The sequence below is a fragment of the Ambystoma mexicanum genome, chromosome 7p (assembly GCF_040938575.1).
Source record: "Ambystoma mexicanum isolate Mex_15411 chromosome 7p, UKY_AmexF1_1, whole genome shotgun sequence".
In the NCBI taxonomy this organism is placed as follows: Eukaryota; Metazoa; Chordata; class Amphibia; order Caudata; family Ambystomatidae; genus Ambystoma; species Ambystoma mexicanum.
In genome coordinates, this window is record NC_090939.1 from 2859850 (window position 1) to 2876770 (window position 16921).

The window sequence follows — 16921 nt, forward strand, 5'->3', positions numbered from 1 at the left end:
GCCAGTGACTCCCTGCCTCTGGGGTAAGTGATGGCACCTGCCTTGCTGCCAGTGTGTCCCTGCCTCTGTAGTAAGTAATGGCGCCTGTCTTGTTGCCAGTGTGTCTCTGCCTCTGGGGTAAGTGATGGCACCTGCCTTGTTGCCAGTGTCTCCCTGCCTCAGGGGTAAGTGATGGCGCCTGCCTTGTTGTCAGTGTGTCCCTGCCTCTGGGGTAAGTGATGGCGCCTGCCTTGCTGCCACTGTGTCCCTGCCTCTGTAGTAAGTGATGGTGCCTGTCTCGCTGCCAGTGTGTCCCTGCCTCTGTAGTAAGTGATGGTGCCTGTCTCGTTGCCAGTGTCTCCCTGCCTCTGGGGTAAGTGATGGTACCTGTCTTGGTGCCAGTGTGTCCCTGCCCCTGGGGTAAGGGATGGCGCCTGTCTTGTTGCCAGTGTGTCCCTGCCTCTGGGGTAAGTGATGGCACCTGCCTCTGTAGTACGTGATGGCACCTGTCTTGTTGCCAGTGTATCCCTGCCTCTGTAGTAAGTGATGGCACCTGTCTTGTTGCCAGTGTGTCCCTGCCTCTGTAGTAAGTGATGGCACCTGTCTTGTTGCCAGTGTGTCCCTGCCTCTGTAGTAAGTGATGGCACCTGCCTTGTTGCCAGTGTGTCCCTGCCTCTGGGGTAAGTGATGGCACCTGCCTTGTTGCCAGTGTGCCCTTGCCTCTGGGGTAAGTGATGGCACCTGCCTGTTGCCAGTGTGTCCCTGCCTCTGGGGTAAGTGATGGCACCTGTCTTGTTGCCAGTGTGTCCCTGCCTCTGTAGTAAGTGATGGCACCTGCCTTGCTGCCAGTGTGTCCCTGCCTCTGTAGTAAGTGATGGTGCCTGTCTCGTTGCCAGTGTGTCCCTGCCTCTGGGGTAAGTGATGGCACCTGCCTTGTTGCCAGTGTCTCCCTGCCTCTGGGGTAAGTGATGGCTCCTGCCTTGTTGCCAGTGTGTCCCTGCCTCTGGGGTAAGTGATGGCACCTGCCTTGCTGCCAGTGTGTCCCTGCCTCTGTAGTAAGTGATGGTGCCTGACTCGTTGCCAGTGTCTCCCTGCCTCTGGGGTAAGTGATGGCACCTGCCTCGTTGCCAGTGTGTCCCTGCCTCTGTAGTAAGTGATGGCACATGTCTTGTTGCCAGTGTGTCTCTGCCTCTGTAGTAAGTGATGGCACCTGCCTTGTTGCCAATGTGTTCCTGCCTCTGTAGTAAGTGATGGTACCTGTCTTGTTGCCAGTGTGTTCCTGCCTCTGTAGTAAGTGATGGCACCTGCCTTGCTGCCAGTGTGTCCCTGCCTCTGTAGTAAGTGATGGCACCTGCATTGTTGCCAGTGTGTCCCTGCCTCTGGGGTAAGTGATGGCACCTGCATTGTTGCTAGTTTGTCCCTGCCTCTGGGGTAAGTGATGGCACCTGCCTCGTTGCCAGTGTGTCCCGGCCTTTGGGGTAAGTTATGGCACCTGCCTCTTTGCCAGTGATCCTCTTATCACCTCCTACGCCAGTCCTAGTGTGTGCTGAGCAATGCTGGTCGCTGTCCATCCATACAGGTCTGCTTGAGGCGTATATTAGGAAAACCTCACCGTCTGTTCTGGCTGAAAGGAAGTCTGTAAACTGCCTCTGTAGTAAGTGATGGCACATGTCTTGTTGCCAGTGTGTCTCTGCCTCTGTAGTAAGTGATGGCACCTGCCTTGTTGCCAGTGTGTTCCTGCCTCTGTAGTAAGTGATGGTACCTGTCTTGTTGCCAGTGTGTTCCTGCCTCTGTAGTAAGTGATGGCACCTGCCTTGCTGCCAGTGTGTCCCTGCCTCTGGGGTAAGGGATGGCGCCTGTTTGTTGCCAGTGTTTCCCTGCCTCTGGGGTAAGTGATGGACCCTACCTTTGTAGTAAGTGATGGCACCTGCCTCGTTGGCAGTGTGTCCCTGCCTCTGTAGTAAGTGATGGCGCCTGTCTTGTTGCCAGTGTGTCTCTGCCTCTGTAGTAAGTGATGGCACCTGTCTTGTTGCCAGTGTGTTCTTGCCTCTGTAGTAGGTGATGGCACCTGCCTTGCTGCTAGTGTGTCCCTGCCTCTGTAGTAAGTGATGACGCCTGTCTCGGTGCCAGTGTGTCTCTGCCTCTGTAGTAAGTGATGGCACATGTCTTGTTGCCAGTGTGTCTCTGCCTCTGTAGTAAGTGATGGCACCTGCCTTGTTGCCAGTGTGTTCCTGCATCTGTAGTAAGTGATGGCACCTGTCTTGTTGCCAGTGAGCACCTGCCTCTGTAGTAAGTGATGGCACCTGCATTGTTGCTAGTGTGTCCCTGCCTCTGGGGTAAGTGATGGCACCTGCATTGTTACTAGTGTGTCCCTGCCTCTGGGGTAAGTGATGGCACCTGCCTCGTTGCCAGTGTGTCCCTGCCTTTGGGGTAAGTGATGGCACCTGTCTCGTTGCCAGTGTGTCCCTGCCTCTGGGGTAAGTGATGTCACCTGCCTCGTTGTCAGTGTGTACCTGCCTCTGTAGTAAGTGATGGCACCTGCCTTGTTGCCAGTGTGTTCCTGCCTCTGTAGTAAGTGATGGCACCTGTCTTGTTGCCAGTTTGTTCCTGCCTCTGTAGTAAGTGATGGCACCTGTCGTGTTGCCAGTGTGTCCCTGCCTCTGGGGTAAGTGATGGCAACTGCCTCTGTAGTAAGTGATGGCACCTGTCTTGTTGCCAGTGTATCCCTGCTTCTGTAGTAAGCGATGGCACCTGTCTTGTTGCCAGTGTATCCCTGCCTCTGGGGTAAGTGATGGCACCTGCTTTGTTGCCAGTGTGTCCCTGCCTCTGTAGTAAGTGATGGCACCTGTCTTGTTGCCAGTGTGTCCCTGCCTCTGTAGTAAGTGATGGCACCTGTCTTGTTGCCAGTGTGTCGCTGCCTCTGGGGTAAGTGATGGTACCTGCCTCTGTAGTAAGTGATGGCACCTGCCTCGTTGCCAGTGTGTCCCTGCCTCTGTACTAAGTGATGGCACCTGTCTTGTTGCCAGTGTGTCTATGCCTCTGTAGTAAGTGATGGCACCTGTCTTGTTGCCAGTGTGTTCCTGCCTGTGTAGTAAGTGATGGCACCTGCCTTGATGCCAGTGTGTCCCTGCCTCTGTAGTAAGTGATGGTGCCTGTCTCGTTGCCAGTGTCTCCCTGCCTCTGGGGTAAGTGATGGTACCTGTCTTGGTGCCAGTGTGTCCCTGCCCCTGGGGTAAGGGATGGCGCCTGTCTTGTTGCCAGTGTGTCCCTGCCTCTGGGGTAAGTGATGGCACCTGCCTCTGTAGTACGTGATGGCACCTGTCTTGTTGCCAGTGTATCCCTGCCTCTGTAGTAAGTGATGGCACCTGTCTTGTTGCCAGTGTGTCCCTGCCTCTGTAGTAAGTGATGGCACCTGTCTTGTTGCCAGTGTGTCCCTGCCTCTGTAGTAAGTGATGGCACCTGCCTTGTTGCCAGTGTGTCCCTGCCTCTGGGGTAAGTGATGGCACCTGCCTTGTTGCCAGTGTGCCCTTGCCTCTGGGGTAAGTGATGGCACCTGCCTGTTGCCAGTGTGTCCCTGCCTCTGGGGTAAGTGATGGCACCTGTCTTGTTGCCAGTGTGTCCCTGCCTCTGTAGTAAGTGATGGCACCTGCCTTGCTGCCAGTGTGTCCCTGCCTCTGTAGTAAGTGATGGTGCCTGTCTCGTTGCCAGTGTGTCCCTGCCTCTGGGGTAAGTGATGGCACCTGCCTTGCTGCCAGTGTCTCCCTGCCTCTGGGGTAAGTGATGGCACCTGCCTCGTTGCCAGTGTGTCCCTGCCTCTGTAGTAAGTGATGGCACATGTCTTGTTGCCAGTGTACTCTCTGCCTCTGTAGTAAGTGATGGCACCTGCCTTGTTGCCAATGTGTTCCTGCCTCTGTAGTAAGTGATGGTACCTGTCTTGTTGCCAGTGTGTTCCTGCCTCTGTAGTAAGTGATGGCACCTGCCTTGCTGCCAGTGTGTCCCTGCCTCTGTAGTAAGTGATGGCACCTGCATTGTTGCCAGTGTGTCCCTGCCTCTGGGGTAAGTGATGGCACCTGCATTGTTGCTAGTGTGTCCCTGCCTCTGGGGTAAGTGATGGCACCTGCCTCGTTGCCAGTGTGTCCCGGCCTTTGGGGTAAGTGATGGCACCTGCCTCGTTGCCAGTGATCCTCTTATCACCTCCTACGCCAGTCCTAGTGTGTGCTGAGCAATGCTGGTCGCTGTCCATCCATACAGGTCTGCTTGAGGCGTATATTAGGAAAACCTCACCGTCTGTTCTGGCTGAAAGGAAGTCTGTAAACTGCCTCTGTAGTAAGTGATGGCACATGTCTTGTTGCCAGTGTGTCTCTGCCTCTGTAGTAAGTGATGGCACCTGCCTTGTTGCCAGTGTGTTCCTGCCTCTGTAGTAAGTGATGGTACCTGTCTTGTTGCCAGTGTGTTCCTGCCTCTGTAGTAAGTGATGGCACCTGCCTTGCTGCCAGTGTGTCCCTGCCTCTGGGGTAAGGGATGGCGCCTGTTTGTTGCCAGTGTGTCCCTGCCTCTGGGGTAAGTGATGGACCCTACCTTTGTAGTAAGTGATGGCACCTGCCTCGTTGGCAGTGTGTCCCTGCCTCTGTAGTAAGTGATGGCGCCTGTCTTGTTGCCAGTGTGTCTCTGCCTCTGTAGTAAGTGATGGCACCTGTCTTGTTGCCAGTGTGTTCTTGCCTCTGTAGTAGGTGATGGCACCTGCCTTGCTGCTAGTGTGTCCCTGCCTCTGTAGTAAGTGATGACGCCTGTCTCGTTGCCAGTGTGTCTCTGCCTCTGTAGTAAGTGATGGCACATGTCTTGTTGCCAGTGTGTCTCTGCCTCTGTAGTAAGTGATGGCACCTGCCTTGTTGCCAGTGTGTTCCTGCATCTGTAGTAAGTGATGGCACCTGTCTTGTTGCCAGTGAGCACCTGCCTCTGTAGTAAGTGATGGCACCTGCATTGTTGCTAGTGTGTCCCTGCCTCTGGGGTAAGTGATGGCACCTGCATTGTTGCTAGTGTGTCCCTGCCTCTGGGGTAAGTGATGGCACCTGCCTCGTTGCCAGTGTGTCCCTGCCTTTGGGGTAAGTGATGGCACCTGTCTCGTTGCCAGTGTGTCCCTGCCTCTGGGGTAAGTGATGTCACCTGCCTCGTTGTCAGTGTGTACCTGCCTCTGTAGTAAGTGATGGCACCTGCCTTGTTGCCAGTGTGTTCCTGCCTCTGTAGTAAGTGATGGCACCTGTCTTGTTGCCAGTTTGTTCCTGCCTCTGTAGTAAGTGATGGCACCTGTCGTGTTGCCAGTGTGTCCCTGCCTCTGGGGTAAGTGATGGCAACTGCCTCTGTAGTAAGTGATGGCACCTGTCTTGTTGCCAGTGTATCCCTGCTTCTGTAGTAAGCGATGGCACCTGTCTTGTTGCCAGTGTATCCCTGCCTCTGGGGTAAGTGATGGCACCTGCTTTGTTGCCAGTGTGTCCCTGCCTCTGTAGTAAGTGATGGCACCTGTCTTGTTGCCAGTGTGTCCCTGCCTCTGTAGTAAGTGATGGCACCTGTCTTGTTGCCAGTGTGTCGCTGCCTCTGGGGTAAGTGATGGTACCTGCCTCTGTAGTAAGTGATGGCACCTGCCTCGTTGCCAGTGTGTCCCTGCCTCTGTACTAAGTGATGGCACCTGTCTTGTTGCCAGTGTGTCTCTGCCTCTGTAGTAAGTGATGGCACCTGTCTTGTTGCCAGTGTGTTCCTGCCTGTGTAGTAAGTGATGGCACCTGCCTTGATGCCAGTGTGTCCCTGCCTCTGTAGTAAGTGATGCCGCCTGTCTCGTTACCAGTGTGTCTCTGCCGCTGTAGTAAGTGATGGCACATGTCTTGTTGCCAGTGTGTCTCTGCCTCTGTAGTAAGTGATGGCACCTGCCTTGTTGCCAGTGTGTTCCTGCCTCTGTAGTAAGTGATGGCACCTGTCTAGTTGCCAGTGCGCACCTGCCTCTGTAGTAAGTGATGGCACCTGCATTGTTGCCAGTGTGTCCCTGCCTCTGGGGTAAGTGATGGCACCTGCCTCGTTGTCAGTGTGTCCTTGCCTCTTAGGTAAGTGATGGTACCTGCCTCGTTGCCAATGTGTCCCTACCTCTGGGGTAAGTGATGTCACCTGCCTCGTTGTCAGTGTGTCCCTGCCTCTGTAGTAAGTGATGGCACCTGCCTTGCTGCCAGTGTGTCCCTGCCTCTGTAGTAAGTGATGCCACCTGTCTTGTTGCCAGTGTCTCCCTGCCTCTGGGGTAAGTGATGGCACCTGCCTCGTTGCCAGTGTGTCCCTGCCTCTATAGTAAGTGATGGCACCTGTCTTGTTGCCAGTGTGTCTCTGCCTCTGTAGTAAGTGATGGCACCTGTCTTGTTGCCAGTGTTTTCCTGCCTCTGTGGTAAGTGATGGCACCTGTCTTGTTGCCAGTGTGTTCCTGCCTCTGTAGTAAGTAATGGCACCTGTCTTGTTGCCAGTGTGTCTCTACCTCTGGGGTAAGTGATGGCACCTGCCTCTGTAGTAAGTGATGGCACCTGTCTTGTTGCCAGTGTGTCCCTGCCTCTGTAGTAAGTGATGGCACCTGTCTTGGTGCCAGTGTGTCCCTGCCCCTGGGGTAAGGGATGGCGCCTGTCTTGTTGCCAGTGTGTCCCTTCCTCTGGGGTAAGGATGGCACCTGCCTCTGTAGTACGTGATGGCACCTGTCTTGTTGCCAGTGTATCCCTGCCTCTGTAGTAATTGATGGCACCTGTCTTGTTGACAGTGTGTCCCTGCCTCAGTAGTAAGTGATGGCACCTGTCTTGTTGCCAGTGTGTCCCTGCCTCTGTAGTAAGTGATGGCACCTGTCTTGTTGCCAGTGTGTTCCTGCCTCTGTAGTAAGTGATGGCACCTGCCTTGTTGCCAGTGTGTTCCTGCCTCTGGAGTAAGTGATGGCACCTGTCTTGTTGCCAGTTTGTTCCTGCCTCTGTAGTAAGTGATGGCACCTGTCTTGTTGCCAGTGTGTCCCTGCCTCTGTAGTGAGTGATGGCACCTGTCTAGTTGCCAGTGTGCACCTGCCTCTGTAGTAAGTGATGGCACCTGCATTGTTGCCAGTGTGTCCCTGCCTCTGGGGTAAGTGATGGCACCTGCCTCGTTGCCAGTGTGTCCCTGACTCTGAGGTAAGTGATGGCACCTGCCTCGTTGCCAGTGTGTCCCTGCCTCTGGGGTAAGTGATGTCACCTGCCTCGTTGTCAGTGTGTCCCTGCCTCTGTAGTAAGTGATGGCACCTGCCTTGCTGCCAGTGTGTTCCTGCCTCTGTAGTAAGTGATGGCACCTGTCTTGTTGCCAGTGTCTCCCTGCCTCTGAGATAAGTGATGGCACCTGCCTCGTTGCCAGTGTGTCCCTGCCTCTGTAGTAAGTGATGGCACCTGTCTTGTTGCCAGTGTGTCTCTGCCTCTGTAGTAAGTGATGGCACCTGTCTTGTTGCCAGTGTTTTCCTGCCTCTGTGGTAAGTGATGGCACCTGTCTTGTTGCCAGTGTGTTCCTGCCTCTGTAGTAAGTAATGGCACCTGTCTTGTTGCCAGTGTGTCTCTACCTCTGGGGTAAGTGATGGCACCTGCCTCTGTAGTAAGTGATGGCACCTGTCTTGTTGCCAGTGTATCCCTGCCTCTGTAGTAAGTGATGGCACCTGTCTTGTTGCCAGTGTACCCCTGCCTCTGGGGTAAGTGATGGCACCGGTCTTGTTGCCGGTGTGTCCCTGCCTCTGTAGTAAGTGATGGCACCTGTCTTGTTGCCAGTGTGTCCCTGCCTCTGTAGTAAGTGATGGCACCTGTCTTGGTGCCAGTGTGTCCCTGCCCCTGGGGTAAGGGATGGCGCCTGTCTTGTTGCCAGTGTGTCCCTTCCTCTGGGGTAAGGATGGCACCTGCCTCTGTAGTACGTGATGGCACCTGTCTTGTTGCCAGTGTATCCCTGCCTCTGTAGTAATTGATGGCACCTGTCTTGTTGACAGTGTGTCCCTGCCTCAGTAGTAAGTGATGGCACCTGTCTTGTTGCCAGTGTGTCCCTGCCTCTGTAGTAAGTGATGGCACCTGTCTTGTTGCCAGTGTGTTCCTGCCTCTGTAGTAAGTGATGGCACCTGCCTTGTTGCCAGTGTGTTCCTGCCTCTGGAGTAAGTGATGGCACCTGTCTTGTTGCCAGTTTGTTCCTGCCTCTGTAGTAAGTGATGGCACCTGTCTTGTTGCCAGTGTGTCCCTGCCTCTGTAGTGAGTGATGGCACCTGTCTAGTTGCCAGTGTGCACCTGCCTCTGTAGTAAGTGATGGCACCTGCATTGTTGCCAGTGTGTCCCTGCCTCTGGGGTAAGTGATGGCACCTGCCTCGTTGCCAGTGTGTCCCTGACTCTGAGGTAAGTGATGGCACCTGCCTCGTTGCCAGTGTGTCCCTGCCTCTGGGGTAAGTGATGTCACCTGCCTCGTTGTCAGTGTGTCCCTGCCTCTGTAGTAAGTGATGGCACCTGCCTTGCTGCCAGTGTGTTCCTGCCTCTGTAGTAAGTGATGGCACCTGTCTTGTTGCCAGTGTCTCCCTGCCTCTGAGATAAGTGATGGCACCTGCCTCGTTGCCAGTGTGTCCCTGCCTCTGTAGTAAGTGATGGCACCTGTCTTGTTGCCAGTGTGTCTCTGCCTCTGTAGTAAGTGATGGCACCTGTCTTGTTGCCAGTGTGTTCCTGCCTCTGTAGTAAGTGATGGCACCTGCCTTGTTGCCAGTGTGTTCCTGCCTCTGTAGTAAGTGATGGCACCTGTCTTGTTGCCAGTGTGTTCCTGCCTCTGTAGTAAGTGATGACACCTGTCTTGTTGCCAGTGTGTCCCTGCCTCTGGGGTAATTGATGGCACCTGCCTCTGTAGTAAGTGATGGCACCTGTCTTGTTGCCAGTGTATCCCTGCCTCTGTAGTAAGTGATGGCACCTGTCTTGTTGCCAGTGTACCCCACCTCTGGGGTAAGTAATGGCACTGGTCTTGTTGCCAGTGTGCCCCTGCCTCTGTAGTAAGTGATGGCACCTGTCTTGTTGCCAGTATGTCCCTGCCTCTGTAGTAAGTGATGGCACCTGTCTTGGTGCCAGTGTGTCCCTGCCCCTGGGGTAAGGGATGGCGCCTGTCTTGTTGCCAGTGTGTCCCTGCCTCTGGGGTAAGTGATGGTACCTGCCTCTGTAGTACGTGATGGCACCTGTCTTGTTGCCAGTGTATCCCTGTCTCTGTAGTAAGTGATGGCACCTGTCTTGTTGCCAGTGTGTCCCTGCCTCTGTAGTAAGTGATGGCACCTGTCTTGTTGCCAGTGTGTCCCTGCCTCTGTAGTAAGTGATGGCACCTGCCTTGTTGCCAGTGTGTCCCTGCCTCTGGGGTAAGTGATGGCACTTACCTTGTTGCCAGTGTGCCCTGCCTCTGTAGTAAGTGATGGCACCTGTCTTGTTGCCAGTGTGTCCCTGCCTCTGTAGTAAGTGATGGCACCTGCCTTGTTGCCAGTGTGTCCCTGCCTCTGGGGTAAGTGATGGCACTTACCTTGTTGCCAGTGTGCCCTTGCCTCTGGGGTAAGTGATGGCACCTGTCTTGTTGCCAGTGTGTCCCTGCCTCTGGGGTAAGTGATGGCACCTGCCTTGTTGCCAGTGTGTTCCTGCCTCTGTAGTAAGTGATGGCACCTGCCTTTTTGCATATGTGTTTTCCTGCCTGTGTAGTAAGTGATGGCACCTGTCTTGTTGCCAGTGTGTTCCTGCCTGTGTAGTAAGTGATGGCACCTGTGTTGTTACCAGTGTCTCCCTGCCTCTGGTGTAAGTGATGGTACCTGCCTGGTTGCAATTGTGTTCCTGCCTCTGTAGTAAGTGATGGCACCTGCCTTTTTGCCAGTGTGTTCCTGCCTCTGTAATAAGTGATGGCACCTGTCTTGTTGCCAGTGTCTCCCTGCCTCTGGGGTAAGTGATGGCTCCTGCCGTGTTGCCAGTGTCTCCCTGCCTCTGGGGTAAGTGATGGCTCCTGCCTTGTTGCCAGTGTGTCCCTGCCTCTGTAGTAAGTTATGGTGCCTGTCTCGCTGCCAGTGTGTCCCTGCCTCTGTAGTAAGTGATGGTGCCTGTCTCGTTGCCAGTGTCTCCCTGCCTCTGGGGTAAGTGATGGCTCCTGCCCTGTTGCCAGTGTCTCCCTGCCTCTGGGGTAAGTGATGGCTCCTGCCTTGTTGCCAGTGTGTCCCTGCCTCTGGGGTAAGTGATGGCACCTGCCTCGTTGCCAGTGTGTCCCTGCCTCTATAGTAAGTGATGGCACCTGTCTTGTTGCCAGTGTGTCTCTGCCTCTGTAGTAAGTGATGGCACCTGTCTTGTTGCCAGTGTTTTCCTGCCTCTGTGGTAAGTGATGGCACCTGTCTTGTTGCCAGTGTGTTCCTGCCTCTGTAGTAAGTAATGGCACCTGTCTTGTTGCCAGTGTGTCTCTACCTCTGGGGTAAGTGATGGCACCTGCCTCTGTAGTAAGTGATGGCACCTGTCTTGTTGCCAGTGTATCCCTGCCTCTGTAGTAAGTGATGGCACCTGTCTTGTTGCCAGTGTACCCCTGCCTCTGGGGTAAGTGATGGCACCGGTCTTGTTGTCGGTGTGTCCCTGCCTCTGTAGTAAGTGATGGCACCTGTCTTGTTGCCAGTGTGTCCCTGCCTCTGTAGTAAGTGATGGCACCTGTCTTGGTGCCAGTGTGTCCCTGCCCCTGGGGTAAGGGATGGCGCCTGTCTTGTTGCCAGTGTGTCCCTTCCTCTGGGGTAAGGATGGCACCTGCCTCTGTAGTACGTGATGGCACCTGTCTTGTTGCCAGTGTATCCCTGCCTCTGTAGTAATTGATGGCACCTGTCTTGTTGACAGTGTGTCCCTGCCTCAGTAGTAAGTGATGGCACCTGTCTTGTTGCCAGTGTGTCCCTGCCTCTGTAGTAAGTGATGGCACCTGTCTTGTTGCCAGTGTGTTCCTGCCTCTGTAGTAAGTGATGGCACCTGCCTTGTTGCCAGTGTGTTCCTGCCTCTGGAGTAAGTGATGGCACCTGTCTTGTTCTCAGTTTGTTCCTGCCTCTGTAGTAAGTGATGGCACCTGTCTTGTTGCCAGTGTGTCCCTGCCTCTGTAGTGAGTGATGGCACCTGTCTAGTTGCCAGTGTGCACCTGCCTCTGTAGTAAGTGATGGCACCTGCATTGTTGCCAGTGTGTCCCTGCCTCTGGGGTAAGTGATGGCACCTGCCTCGTTGCCAGTGTGTCCCTGACTCTGAGGTAAGTGATGGCACCTGCCTCGTTGCCAGTGTGTCCCTGCCTCTGGGGTAAGTGATGTCACCTGCCTCGTTGTCAGTGTGTCCCTGCCTCTGTAGTAAGTGATGGCACCTGCCTTGCTGCCAGTGTGTTCCTGCCTCTGTAGTAAGTGATGGCACCTGTCTTGTTGCCAGTGTCTCCCTGCCTCTGAGATAAGTGATGGCACCTGCCTCGTTGCCAGTGTGTCCCTGCCTCTGTAGTAAGTGATGGCACCTGTCTTGTTGCCAGTGTGTCTCTGCCTCTGTAGTAAGTGATGGCACCTGTCTTGTTGCCAGTGTGTTCCTGCCTCTGTAGTAAGTGATGGCACCTGCCTTGTTGCCAGTGTGTTCCTGCCTCTGTAGTAAGTGATGGCACCTGTCTTGTTGCCAGTGTGTTCCTGCCTCTGTAGTAAGTGATGACACCTGTCTTGTTGCCAGTGTGTCCCTGCCTCTGGGGTAATTGATGGCACCTGCCTCTGTAGTAAGTGATGGCACCTGTCTTGTTGCCAGTGTATCCCTGCCTCTGTAGTAAGTGATGGCACCTGTCTTGTTGCCAGTGTACCCCTGCCTCTGGGGTAAGTAATGGCACCGGTCTTGTTGCCAGTGTGCCCCTGCCTCTGTAGTAAGTGATGGCACCTGTCTTGTTGCCAGTATGTCCCTGCCTCTGTAGTAAGTGATGGCACCTGTCTTGGTGCCAGTGTGTCCCTGCCCCTGGGGTAAGGGATGGCGCCTGTCTTGTTGCCAGTGTGTCCCTGCCTCTGGGGTAAGTGATGGCACCTGCCTCTGTAGTACGTGATGGCACCTGTCTTGTTGCCAGTGTATCCCTGTCTCTGTAGTAAGTGATGGCACCTGTCTTGTTGCCAGTGTGTCCCTGCCTCTGTAGTAGGTGATGGCACCTGTCTTGTTGCCAGTGTGTCCCTGCCTCTGTAGTAAGTGATGGCACCTGCCTTGTTGCCAGTGTGTCCCTGCCTCTGGGGTAAGTGATGGCACTTACCTTGTTGCCAGTGTGCCCTTGCCTCTGGGGTAAGTGATGGCACCTGCCTGTTGCCAGTGTGTCCCTGCCTCTGGGGTAAGTGATGGCACCTGTCTTGTTGCCAGTGTGTCCCTGCCTCTGGGGTAAGTGATGGCACCTGCCTTGTTGCCAGTGTGTTCCTGCCTCTGTAGTAAGTGATGGCACCTGCCTTTTTGCCAGTGTGTTCCTGCCTGTGTAGTAAGTGATGGCACCTGTCTTGTTGCCAGTGTGTTCCTGCCTGTGTAGTAAGTGATGGCACCTGTGTTGTTACCAGTGTCTCCCTGCCTCTGGTGTAAGTGATGGCACCTGCCTTGTTGCCATTGTGTTCCTGCCTCTGTAGTAAGTGATGGCACCTGCCTTTTTGCCAGTGTGTTCCTGCCTCTGTAATAAGTGATGGCACCTGTCTTGTTGCCAGTGTCTCCCTGCCTCTGGGGTAAGTGATGGCTCCTGCCGTGTTGCCAGTGTCTCCCTGCCTCTGGGGTAAGTGATGGCTCCTGCCTTGTTGCCAGTGTGTCCCTGCCTCTGTAGTAAGTTATGGTGCCTGTCTCGCTGCCAGTGTGTCCCTGCCTCTGTAGTAAGTGATGGTGCCTGTCTCGTTGCCAGTGTCTCCCTGCCTCTGGGGTAAGTGATGGCTCCTGCACTGTTGCCAGTGTCTCCCTGCCTCTGGGGTAAGTGATGGCTCCTGCCTTGTTGCCAGTGTGTCCCTGCCTCTGGGGTAAGTGATGGCGCCTGCCTTGCTGCCAGTGTGTCCCTGCCTCTGTAGTAAGTGATGGTGCCTGTCTTGTTTCCAGTGTGTCTCTGCCTCTGTAGTAAGTGATGGCACATGTCTTGTTGCCAGTGTGTCTCTGCCTCTGTAGTAAGTGATGGCACCTGCCTTGTTGCCAGTGTGTTCCTGCCTCTGAAGCAAGTGATGGCACCTGTCTTGTTGCCAGTGTGTCCCTGCCTCTGGGGTAAGTGATGGCACCTGCCTCGTTGCCAGTGTGTCCCTACCTCTTGGGTAAGTGATGGCACCTGCCTTGTTGCCAGTGTGTCCCTGCCTCTGGGGTAAGTGATGGCACCTGCCTCGTTGCCAGTGAATCCCTGCCTCTGGGGTAAGTGATGGCACCTGTCTTGTTGCCAGTGTTTTCCTGCCTCTGTAGTAAGTGATGGCACCTGTCTTGTTGCCAGTGTCTCCCTGCCTCTGTAGTAAGTGATGGCACCTGTCTTGTTGCCAGTGTCTCCCTGACTCTGGGGTAAGTGATGGCACCTGCCTCGTTGCCAGTGTCTCCCTGCCTATGTAGTAATTGATGGCACCTGTCTTGTTGCCAGTGTGTCTCTGCCTCTGTAGTAAGTGATGGCACCTGTCTTGTTGCCAGTGTTTTCCTGCCTCTGTGGTAAGTGATGGCACCTGTCTTGTTGCCAGTGTGTTCCTGCCTCTGTAGTAAGTAATGGCACCTGTCTTGTTGCCAGTGTGTCTCTACCTCTGGGGTAAGTGATGGCACCTGCCTCTGTAGTAAGTGATGGCACCTGTCTTGTTGCCAGTGTATCCCTGCCTCTGTAGTAAGTGATGGCACCTGTCTTGTTGCCAGTGTACCCCTGCCTCTGGGGTAAGTGATGGCACCGGTCTTGTTGCCGGTGTGTCCCTGCCTCTGTAGTAAGTGATGGCACCTGTCTTGTTGCCAGTGTGTCCCTGCCTCTGTAGTAAGTGATGGCACCTGTCTTGGTGCCAGTGTGTCCCTGCCCCTGGGGTAAGGGATGGCGCCTGTCTTGTTGCCAGTGTGTCCCTTCCTCTGGGGTAAGGATGGCACCTGCCTCTGTAGTACGTGATGGCACCTGTCTTGTTGCCAGTGTATCCCTGCCTCTGTAGTAATTGATGGCACCTGTCTTGTTGACAGTGTGTCCCTGCCTCAGTAGTAAGTGATGGCACCTGTCTTGTTGCCAGTGTGTCCCTGCCTCTGTAGTAATTGATGGCACCTGTCTTGTTGACAGTGTGTCCCTGCCTCTGTAGTAATTGATGGCACCTGTCTTGTTGACAGTGTGTCCCTGCCTCAGTAGTAAGTGATGGCACCTGTCTTGTTGCCAGTGTGTCCCTGCCTCTGTAGTAAGTGATGGCACCTGTCTTGTTGCCAGTGTGTTCCTGCCTCTGTAGTAAGTGATGGCACCTGCCTTGTTGCCAGTGTGTTCCTGCCTCTGGAGTAAGTGATGGCACCTGTCTTGTTGCCAGTGTGTCCCTGCCTCTGTAGTGAGTGATGGCACCTGTCTAATTAATAATAATAATAATAATAATTTGGCATTTATATAGCGCTACGAACCCTCAGGTATCTGAGCGCTGCTTATTATTACCCACGGTGTGTGGTGCTCATTTATCGACCTCGGAAGGATGAAAGGCTGAGTTTGGCCCCGCCGGGATTCGAACCTGCGTTAGCAGGCTCTGCACGGGTGTCAAAGCGAGCGCTCCACTCGCTGTGCCACTTGAGTGTGCACCTGCCTCTGTAGTAAGTGATGGCACCTGCATTGTTGCCAGTGTGTCCCTGCCTCTGGGGTAAGTGATGGCACCTGCCTCGTTGCCAGTGTGTCCCTGACTCTGAGGTAAGTGATGGCACCTGCCTCGTTGCCAGTGTGTCCCTGCCTCTGGGGTAAGTGATGTCACCTGCCTCGTTGTTAGTGTGTCCCTGCCTCTGTAGTAAGTGATGGCACCTGCCTTGCTGCCAGTGTGTTCCTGCCTCTGTAGTAAGTGATGGCACCGGTCTTGTTGCCAGTGTCTCCCTGCCTCTGAGATAAGTGATGGCACCTGCCTCGTTGCCAGTGTGTCCCTGCCTCTGTAGTAAGTGATGGCACCTGTCTTGTTGCCAGTGTGTCTCTGCCTCTGTAGTAAGTGATGGCACCTGTCTTGTTGCCAGTGTGTTCCTGCCTCTGTAGTAAGTGATGGCACCTGCCTTGTTGCCAGTGTGTTCCTGCCTCTGTAGTAAGTGATGGCACCTGTCTTGTTGCCAGTGTGTCCCTGCCTCTGGGGTAATTGATGGCACCTGCCTCTGTAGTAAGTGATGGCACCTGTCTTGTTGCCAGTGTATCCCTGCCTCTGTAGTAAGTGATGGCACCTGTCTTGTTGCCAGTGTACCCCTGCCTCTGTAGTAAGTGATGGCACCGGTCTTGTTGCCAGTGTGCCCCTGCCTCTGTAGTAAGTGATGGCACCTGTCTTGTTGCCAGTATGTCCCTGCCTCTGTAGTAAGTGATGGCACCTGTCTTGGTGCCAGTGTGTCCCTGCCCCTGGGGTAAGGGATGGCGCCTGTCTTGTTGCCAGTGTGTCCCTGCCTCTGGGGTAAGTGATGGCACCTGCCTCTGTAGTACGTGATGGCACCTGTCTTGTTGCCAGTGTATCCCTGTCTCTGTAGTAAGTGATGGCACCTGTCTTGTTGCCAGTGTGTCCCTGCCTCTGTAGTAAGTGATGGCACCTGTCTTGTTGCCAGTGTGTCCCTGCCTCTGTAGTAAGTGATGGCACCTGCCTTGTTGCCAGTGTGTCCCTGCCTCTGGGGTAAGTGATGGCACTTACCTTGTTGCCAGTGTGCCCTTGCCTCTGGAGTAAGTGATGGCACCTGCCTGTTGCCAGTGTGTCCCTGCCTCTGGGGTAAGTGATGGCACCTGTCTTGTTGCCAGTGTGTCCCTGCCTCTGGGGTAAGTGATGGCACCTGCCTTGTTGCCAGTGTGTTCCTGCCTCTGTAGTAAGTGATGGCACCTGCCTTTTTGCCAGTGGGTTCCTGCCTGTGTAGTAAGTGATGGCACCTGTCTTGTTGCCAGTGTGTTCCTGCCTGTGTAGTAAGTGATGGCACCTGTGTTGTTACCAGTGTCTCCCTGCCTCTGGTGTAAGTGATGGCACCTGCCTTGTTGCCATTGTGTTCCTGCCTCTGTAGTAAGTGATGGCACCTGCCTTTTTGCCAGTGTGTTCCTGCCTCTGTAATAAGTGATGGCACCTGTCTTGTTGCCAGTGTCTCCCTGCCTCTGTAGTAAGTTATGGTGCCTGTCTCGCTGCCAGTGTGTCCCTGCCTCTGTAGTAAGTGATGGTGCCTGTCTCGTTGCCAGTGTCTCCCTGCCTCTGGGGTAAGTGATGGCTCCTGCCGTGTTGCCAGTGTCTCCCTGCCTCTGGGGTAAGTGATGGCTCCTGCCTTGTTGCCAGTGTGTCCCTGCCTCTGTAGTAAGTTATGGTGCCTGTCTCGCTGCCAGTGTGTCCCTGCCTCTGTAGTAAGTGATGGTGCCTGTCTCGTTGCCAGTGTCTCCCTGCCTCTGGGGTAAGTGATGGCTCCTGCCCTGTTGCCAGTGTCTCCCTGCCTCTGGGGTAAGTGATGGCTCCTGCCTTGTTGCCAGTGTGTCCCTGCCTCTGGGGTAAGTGATGGCGCCTGCCTTGCTGCCAGTGTGTCCCTGCCTCTGTAGTAAGTGATGGTGCCTGCCTTGTTGCCAGTGTGTTCCTGCCTCTGAAGCAAGTGATGGCACCTGTCTTGTTGCCAGTGTGTCCCTGCCTCTGGGGTAAGTGATGGCACCTGCCTCGTTGCCAGTGTGTCCCTACCTCTTGGGTAAGTGATGGCACCTGCCTTGTTGCCAGTGTGTCCCTGCCTCTGGGGTAAGTGATGGCACCTACCTCGTTGCCAGTGAATCCCTGCCTCTGGGGTAAGTG